At 34.7% G+C, this 9,025-nt stretch overlaps 1 non-coding gene across 1 annotated transcript; it reads left to right on the forward strand.

Moving 5' to 3' along the window:
- Positions 1-4,807: 4,807 nt before the first annotated feature.
- Positions 4,808-4,855, forward strand: LOC148090617 (small nucleolar RNA SNORD45). Its single transcript, XR_015713768.1, has one exon. It is a non-coding gene; the product is annotated as a small nucleolar RNA SNORD45 (small nucleolar RNA).
- The last annotated feature ends 4,170 nt before the right edge of the window (positions 4,856-9,025 follow it).

Genomic DNA, 9,025 nt, shown 5'->3' on the forward strand with positions numbered 1-9,025 from the left:
ATTCCGTCTCTCACAATAGAAAAAGATATGAATGGCCAATTACCATATTAAATATGCTTTATAATATTGCATTTTAAATTGATAAGGTACTTCTTTATCTTTATATCAAATTAATGAGGGAGAGAAAATGGCATTAGGGTTTTGAAAATTAAATTGGCATTTTTAAGCAAATTTTTTAAATGTCCTACCTTTTCTAAACAGTTATTTTCTTTTTAATACTGTAGGCAATAAAGATACTCACAAATGTGCACAAAAGTATGGTTAAAAAATGATAAAAGATCCATTTTTGAGTAAATTATACTGTGTTCATTTTTTTCTCTATTAAAAAATATCTTTAATATTGTTAACTATTTAATTTTTTTTCAGTTTAATAAGTTGATCATACTTTAATTTATTTTTATTTTTAAAAATATGTTTTTAGTGATTTTAGAGAGAGAGGAAGAGAAAGGGATAGAGAGATAGAAACATCGAAGAGAGAGAAACATCAACTGGCTTCCTCCTGCATGTCCCCTACTGGGGATCCAACCCTGACTGGGAATCGAACTGTGACCTCTTGGTTCATGGGTCGGCGCTCAACCACTGAGCCACCCCAATGAGGCAGTCATACTTTAATTTTTTCATGTTTTAGGTTTGCTTTATTTTCCAATTTTGGAAAGTGTGTTATCAAATCTTAAATTTTCAGGATTTCCTCCTTTGCATTAATAGTATACATTTTCTTTTAGACACAAGTTTTGATGTATCCACATGATTTTTAATTGCTTCACTGAAGTACAATAGATTTAAAAGAAACTGCACAACTTTAAAATAAAGAGTATAGGTTTTGAAATGTCTATATATTTATGAAACCATCACCACAATTAAGATAATGTAAATATCCATCTCCCTCTCACAATGTTCACCATTGTGTTTCCCTTTTTTGTTCCTGCCTGAGCTGTTCCCCTGTACATACGCTGTGAACATTCTTGCACAAGTCTTTGTGTGAATATACAGTTTTTTGGTTGGTTTGGAAAAACCGTCAAAGAAAGAAAGGCTGGAGCACATGAGAAGTGTGTATTTAATTTTTTGTAGAACATGCCAAGAGTGTCTGGCAGTGTGATTATACTATTTTACATCCTACCAGCAGTATGGGTTGCATTTGCTGTACCTCTTTGCCAACACTTGCTCTGGTTAATATTTTTAATTGGAGTCCTTCTACCTGGTTGCAGTGATAGCTCACTGTCACTCTAAATTGCAGTGATATCTCACTGTCACTCTTGGTGTAACCAAGTCTTAGCTCTTTCTGTCTCAGGTATCTCCCGTAAATGGAGAAAATGCATGTAACCCTGAACCTAACCATTTCCTTCCCTTTGTATTTAGAATGCATTTTTGTTGTTTTTTATTGAGTCCTAGATTTTCTGCATAAAATGCTATAGAGGAAATTGGAGGCTTTGGATGATTTTGTTTTTGTCCTGGGAGCATTTTCTTTTCGCTTTGAAAGGCAGAGTGGGGTAGTTCATCTCATCTCAATCAATGCTTCAGTCCTTTTGAAGCTGCTTGTCATGTTTTATGAGGAATTTTCTATTTCTGGTTCAAATTGACACTGAGAACATAGCTCATCGAGGATGCCAAATCAGTCCTTGGGTTTTTTCCAGATCCTCTCAGTCATGGTGGGCCATGAACCAATTTGTGTCTGCTGGAAGCCCTGGTCAGCTGCTTACCTTCTCAGCTAAAATTTTCTACTTAGCATCCAGTCTTCTCAGTTACCACCTTTGAATCAGTAAAAAAAAAAAAAAAAATGGACCTGAGGGAAAAGGTTACCAGGTCTGGGTCTCATCACTTGGGCTTCTCTTCTAATTAAGATTCTGTTTCTTCAAATGCTTGCGTCCTTGGGGTTTGTGGCGCCTTCAAACAAAATATTGAATATCTTCCAGCTTTTGTAGTTTTTTTCAGCAGGATGGTGGAGTGGAAATGATTGGTGTGTCATTAATGGAAGCAGACAGCTTCATTCATACTGTTTTTTGGAAATATGTTTTTGCTTTTAGTTGTGTTTTTCTCCTGTAGCCCATTAATCCAATCTTTATGTCAATAAGATAAAATACATTTATGGCAACAATCTGCCCAAGCAGTGGAGCTTTCCTGTCCTTATTTGTTTAATGCACTCCAATTAAATGTTTTTCATCGATTGCTTAAATGTTTTCTCAGTTTCCAGCTTGAGCCAGATATGGATTATGTGGTGGAAGAACATTATTGAGTCATAGCCCAGTGGAAAACAAACAAGTCAACATGAAGTATATTGTAGATATGTTCTGCAGCAATAGTAGCCAGAGTATTACTTATGCCACTTTACATTATGTACTAGCAGGTGAATCCTTTACTTCTGCTGCTCTACTTCTACTTAAGATTGTACCACTTTGTGTAAATGTAACTTCACAACAGCATAATCCATTCACTCCCCCTTTCCTTTGTTCCCTTTTGTCATTTATTTTAATTAAGCACAGGGTATCCCAAAACAATGTATATACTCTTTAACAGGTGATAGCTCAATTTTGAAAATGAAATATATTTTAATAAACTCTGCTTTTATGATTATTCAAAGTGTGTGTGTACATTTTTTGAGACATCCTATATTTCATTGACACATCGTTTGTTAATTATAATTTATACTCACCTTGTAATTTTGGTTAAGGGGTTAAAACACGTTAAATTAAATGAAGAAATCTTAAACTTGCAGTTTGATGAATTTTGCACATGATCTTGTACATCTATAGTTCTACTTACCATTTTTGTTTTAAGAGTCATTGTCTTTTAATGAAATAGAAAAAATAGCCTTTAATATTTTCTCTATCTATGGAAATAGTCACATGATTCTGTCCTTTCATTTGTTAGAGCAGTTTCATTCCAAAGTGTTAACTCAGCAATAATTCATGCCTGAATTCTACCCAATTGATTCGTGGGCTTATATAGCTGAAGTATTTTGGGGTTATGTATGTCTAACATAAGTAGTTGTGTTTTTTTCCTGAGGGTAGGCATTGTGGTTTCCTGAGGAATAAAAATCTTTGTTTTTACTTTCTTATAATGTCCTTTTCATCATGGTGTAGAGTTTATAAAGCTCATATGAAATATTTTGGAAAGTGTTTGTACTGTTTCTATTATGTGAAAGAGGCTGTGTGAGATTGGTGCTATTTCTTTCTTATATGCAAAGTGCATGACTTCAGGCGCTAGGGCTTGGAATTCATTTGTAAGAATATTTTTCAATACAGGCATAGCTTATTTATGAGATGCAGGACAACTGAGACTGCTTAAGTTTTCTTATTTGTTAGCTGTGTTTTCTTGGAACATTCTCCTCTGTTCATATTTTTCTGAGGGTTTTTTATTTTTATTAATTTTATATTGTTCAAAATATTACAGATGTCCCCTCTTTTCCCCATTGACCCCCTCCACTCCACACCCACTCCCTTCTCCAGGCCTCCACCACACTATTGTCTGTGTCCATGGGTTATGCATATAAATTCTTTGGTTAATTTTGAGGGTTTTTAAAAATCATGATGGGTGATGAATTATGTTAATAGTTTTTCTTCGTGGATTGATATGATCATGTGGTTTGTTTTCTTTAGCTTGTTAATATGGGAGTTTACATTGATTGATTTTCAGATATTGAACCAGCCTGATAACCATGAAATTAAAACCACTTAATCATGGTGTATAATCTTTCATGGTGTATAATACTTTCAACTAAGTATTAAGCATATTTAATATATTAATTACCAATCATTCTTATTTTTTATGCATTTTACTAATTCCATTTACAACTGTAAAGAGACTATCATTTCATAATTACTTGAACACCAAAATCATTTTATATACAGAGTGTTCCAAAAAAAAATGCATATACACTTTAACAGCTGATTTCTATTACATTTGAAAACGAAATGTGTTTTAATAAACAATGCTTAATTATAATTATACATTTTTTGGGACACCCAGTATAATTATGTATAACATAATTCTATTTGCTAATATTTTATTAAGGAATTTTTTCTGAATTCAAGGGGAGGGTGTAGAGAAAATGTTGTTTTGTTCATTGGGTTCTGAGGTCCCTAACCAGGCTCTCATCTCTCCACCTTTCAGAGCCGTATGTTTGTTTTATATGTAACATCCAGAGTTTTAGTTGTACTTAAGAGAACTAGGAAAAGTATGTCTATTCCATCTTCTTAGAAGCAGATATCCAACATTTCTTTAGCTAATGATCTTCACAAGCAGTCAATTTTTTTTGCCATCATTTGCTTAATTCCTTTCAATCTATTTCATTCATCTCATAAACATTCCTTCAGTTCCCACCATTTGCCAGGTGTGGGCCGTGTGCTGCAGTCACATTACTGAGAGACGGCTAAGTGGGAAAACAGAAAAGTAAACATAGAGCGTACATTATAGAAGATAATTTCTTGGTAATTTGTAATACATTAACAAGAACTAGCATATTACCTACATATTTTTGTGTTATTTTTAGTGGCTTCTCAAGGGATTGATATTTGAATTCCTTTTTTGATCTTATACTTAGAGTTGTACAGTATTTTCTGTAATATACAATACTATTCTGCTTTGGCAAGATATTTTACATGCAAAATGATTTATATAAGCACACTACATATAATCAATTAGATACCATGCAATATATAGATCATAAGTGAAAGCAGTGAGTGTTTGTGCTTCTATATCTATCTGTCCATCTAGACTTAATATACAGAGGTGGACAAAAGTAGGTTTACAGTTGTTCCTATGGAAAATAATACAATAATTTAATAAGTAATAAAACAAGAATAAGCTCTGTGGTCAATGATGTGTTGGCATGTATTACCTTAATTTACCCTGAGACCTTGAAAACAAAGAATAAACTCTGTGTTTCACATACTTATAACTGTAAACCTACTTCTACCACCCCCTGGATAATAATTTTGCTAATCAAGTAATTAGAAAATGATTTAGTGCTTTAAAAATGAAATTAATTATTATGCTAAGAGAAACAAGCCAGTCAGAGAAAGACAAATAGCATAGGATCTCACTAAAATGTGGAATCTAATGAACAAAATAAACTGAGAAACCAAATAGACCCAGAGGCATGGACCCATGGAACAAACTGACAGAGGCCAGACGGGAGGGGCCTGGGAGGTGTTTGGATGAAAGAAGGTGAAGAGATTAGCCAAAGAACATATATGCACAGCCCACCAGCCCAGGCTACAGTGTGGCGAAGGCCAGGGGAGGGGCAAGCGGAGGCTGGGTGGAGGCGGGCAAAGGGGGGAAATGAGGGACATCTGACTAGTGTCAACAATAAGAAATTTAAATTAAAAAATGGAATAAGTAACATCCATCAAAGGGTATACAAAAAATAAGTATAAGTGGACAATTACCTATTAAGTGTGCTTTATACTTGATGTAAATTATTTAAGTAGCTGGGCAACTTTTTATCTTGACACCAGGCTTTTGGGAAACATTTTGGTATTTTTTAACCATGTTACAAATGTATCTATAATTTACGTAGTATTCACCACTGTTAACATAAGAAACATTCAAACCTACGAAGAATTTTTGTGAGTTTGTTTGAGCCAAACTGTTAACTAGTGCCAGGAAGCAGAATCTCAGCAGATTGAGATAAAGCTCCTGAGAATGGCAGTTTTGCCCCTTGCTTTATACTTTACAATCAAAGGGGGAGCGCAAGTGGGTTACATGAAACCATTGGTGATAGATCAGGGAGGCGGGAGAAAGCAAAGCGGGGAAACATCTGGGATTGGACAGAAAGTAAAATGATAGGCCCATACTTCCTTTTTTTTTAATCCTCACTAAAGGATATTTTTTCCATTACATTTCAGAGAGAGTGGGAGAGGGAGAGAGAGAGAGAGAAACATCGATGTGAGAGAAACACATTGATTGGTTGCCCCCCCTTAAGTGTCCTGACCTTGGCTGGGGGTTGAACCTGCAACTGAGGCAGGTGCCCTTAGCCAGAATCGAACTCAGGACCCTTCAGTCTGGGGACCAATGCTCTAACCACCGAACCAAACTGGCCAGGGAGACACACCCTTCTTTTACTTAGGTGGGTGCAGGATAGTTAACAGTCAACAACTAACTCAATAACAATGAGGGGGGTTGTGGTCTCCCCAGAGAGATGCCTGCGCTTTGAGGGGTCCAGAAAAAGGAAAATTACTTTGACATTTCCATGATATGTTATTGTAGATGCAAAAAGACAATAGACAGGCTCACTTAAGGTTAAGATTGACCTTTGTCAAGAAAGATACTGGCCTGGGACATGACTACCCACCATAAACAGCTTTTTAGTTGAAAAAGGTTTTTTTTGTTGTTTTTTTAAAAATATATCTTTATTGATTTCAGAGAGAGGAAGGGAGAGGGAGAGAAACATCAATGATGAGAGAGTCATTGATCGGCTGCAGCCCGCAACTGGGCATGTGCCCTGACTGGGAATCGAACCCCGATCTCCTGGATCCTAGGTCAATGCTCAACCACTGAGCCACGCCTGGCTGGGCTGAAGAAGTTTTAATTTCAGACCATCTTTTGTGGTTGCTTTAGGTCTCTGAGTTGGCAAGGCTGCCATGCAGGCCTCCCCTGAGCTAGTCAGGTTAGCATGTGGCCTCTTTTCATTCACACCTTCTACAACTATATCAGACACAGCTACTCACACGTGTGCATTAAAGTATGGATATAGAAAAGTTAAAACAGCTATTTTTTGATAAATTATACTATGTGTATACCATGAATACTATGCAGTATTTATAACTAATTAGGAAGGTGTTACATATTTACAAAAGATATCTTCAAGGTATATTGCTAATAATAAAAAAATCGGATTGTAATTTATATACAGATATGTATAGTTATGTAAATATATTATTCATGTTAATTTATGTATGTTTACATCTCTTATATACTAGCTAATCACAATTAATTTTGTAAAAGTTGTGTATCATCATTTTTTGAAAAATTTGTGCTGTACACATGCCAAGTATATGTGCTACAGACTGAATGTTTGTATATCAACATTCATATGTTGAAACCTGCCCCCCAATGTGATGGCATTAGGAGGTGAGGCCTTTGGGAGGCCCCAGAGAGCTCTGTCATCTCTTCCATCATATGAAGTTACAGGGAAAAAATGACTGTCTATGGACCAGAAAGTGGGCTGTCACCAGACACTGAATGTGATGGCACTTACAAGCCTCTAGAACTATGAGAAATAAATTTCTGTTGCTTAGAAGCCATCCAGTCTATGCTGTTTTGTTACAGTGATCTGAGAAGACCAAGACAATATACATAATTAAAGATATACGTAAAAAAAAAGACGTTTTGACGACATATCATCAATACATTTTAAAGGATCTACGCTTTGCTTTCTGACGTTAAAGTCATACAGAAGGAGATAAGACATTATAAAGAAGTTAGATAGGAGATTTAGAAAAGAGAAAGGAAAAATGGTAAACAAAATTAAACAAGATATGAGGGAAAATCATTTAATTTGTAAAGTTGAACTCTTAGTAACATCATTAAACAAGGGTCATTAGGAAACTGGTCACAAAGAATCATCTTTTTTGTTGTTCAGCTAGAATTAAATGTCAAGTGTATAGTAAATATCTTGGGGTCTCAATTACCATAATTGAAGAAAAAGATGACAAAAGGTTAAAACTTTCTCAAGTTTTGTCTGATCAGTATATGGAAAAAGGCTTAAAAATACAACCTTATAGTATAGGATTTTTGTGCCATTTTTTCCCTTTTTTCAAATTTATTTTTTATTTAAGTATAGTTGGTGTACAATCTTATATGGGTTATATTAATTTCAGGTGTACGGCACAGTGATTCAACATTTTTATGTACCATTTCTTATGCTGTATGTAAAAAGGTTAGTAGCAATTGCTGTTCTTTGAAAAATGTGTTAATATTTAACTGAACGGAATCCAAAAGTCTTGCTAAATTTATTACTTAATTTCAGTGATCTGAGAGAGGTTTTCAGTATTTCACCGTTAGATATGATATTGGTTGTGCTTTTAAATGTTGGGTGTTTTTTTTAATCATTACTGGACTATCAACTTGAGTATATTGTTTCTCTCTGTTGTGATGGTGATATGATTTTGCCCTTTGTTTCGTGATAGTTGTTTGATGCTGAAATTCGGTATCCCGCTAGATTTCATTCTTGGTTTAACCCTAGGATGCTCCTTGGGTTACTGTAGCTGGAGTATCTTTGTTTTTTGTTTGTCAAATATAAGTTGTGTTTTGGGGGTGAAACGGAATTTCATAAGGCATATATATATATATATATATATACCATTGGTTTTTCTAACTTTTACTTCATATCATTTTGGTGTAAAGTTTATAGGGGTCACACAAAGCATTTTGGGAAACATTTTGACTATTTCTATGATTTGGAAAGGCTTGTGTGAGATGAGTATTATTTCTTTTTCTATTTTACTGTATGGAAAAGTTCATGACTTTAGGCACTAGCACATGGGATTCATTTGTAGGAAGGCATTTCATGATAGACACAGTTTATTCACAAGCTATAGGACAACTGAGATTTTGTAAGTTTTATTGTTCATCCAGCTATGTCTTCCTTGGAACTTTCTCTTTTCATAGATCAAACTTTATAGCATGATGTTATGTCTATAATTATGTATGTGTTGCTGGCTATGGCATGAGGATTTCCTTTTTGCATCTCTCTTACTAAATACTTGTTTCTTTTTTTTCATCTGTTTTTCCTTAATCAGTCCAGCTAGAGGTTTATGTAAGTCCCCTTCCTCCCCTCCACCCGTCCCCCTGAGCCAAACAAACAAAAGTGTTTTAACTTTTTCAATCTTCTCTGATATTTCCTGTAATATCACTCACAGACCTTACTTTTATTGTTTCATTTCTATTACTAGATACTGATCTTTTATTGAATGTATGACTGGAAAATATTTTCTCCAAATCTGTAACTTGTCTGTTCACACTCTTATCTGTGGATGAAACTTTAAATAGCAAAATCTTTAAATAATATAGAGTTTAAATTATCCAT

Source organism: Miniopterus natalensis, chromosome X (assembly GCF_054644295.1).
Source record: "Miniopterus natalensis isolate mMinNat1 chromosome X, mMinNat1.hap1, whole genome shotgun sequence".
Classification (NCBI taxonomy): domain Eukaryota; kingdom Metazoa; phylum Chordata; class Mammalia; order Chiroptera; family Miniopteridae; genus Miniopterus; species Miniopterus natalensis.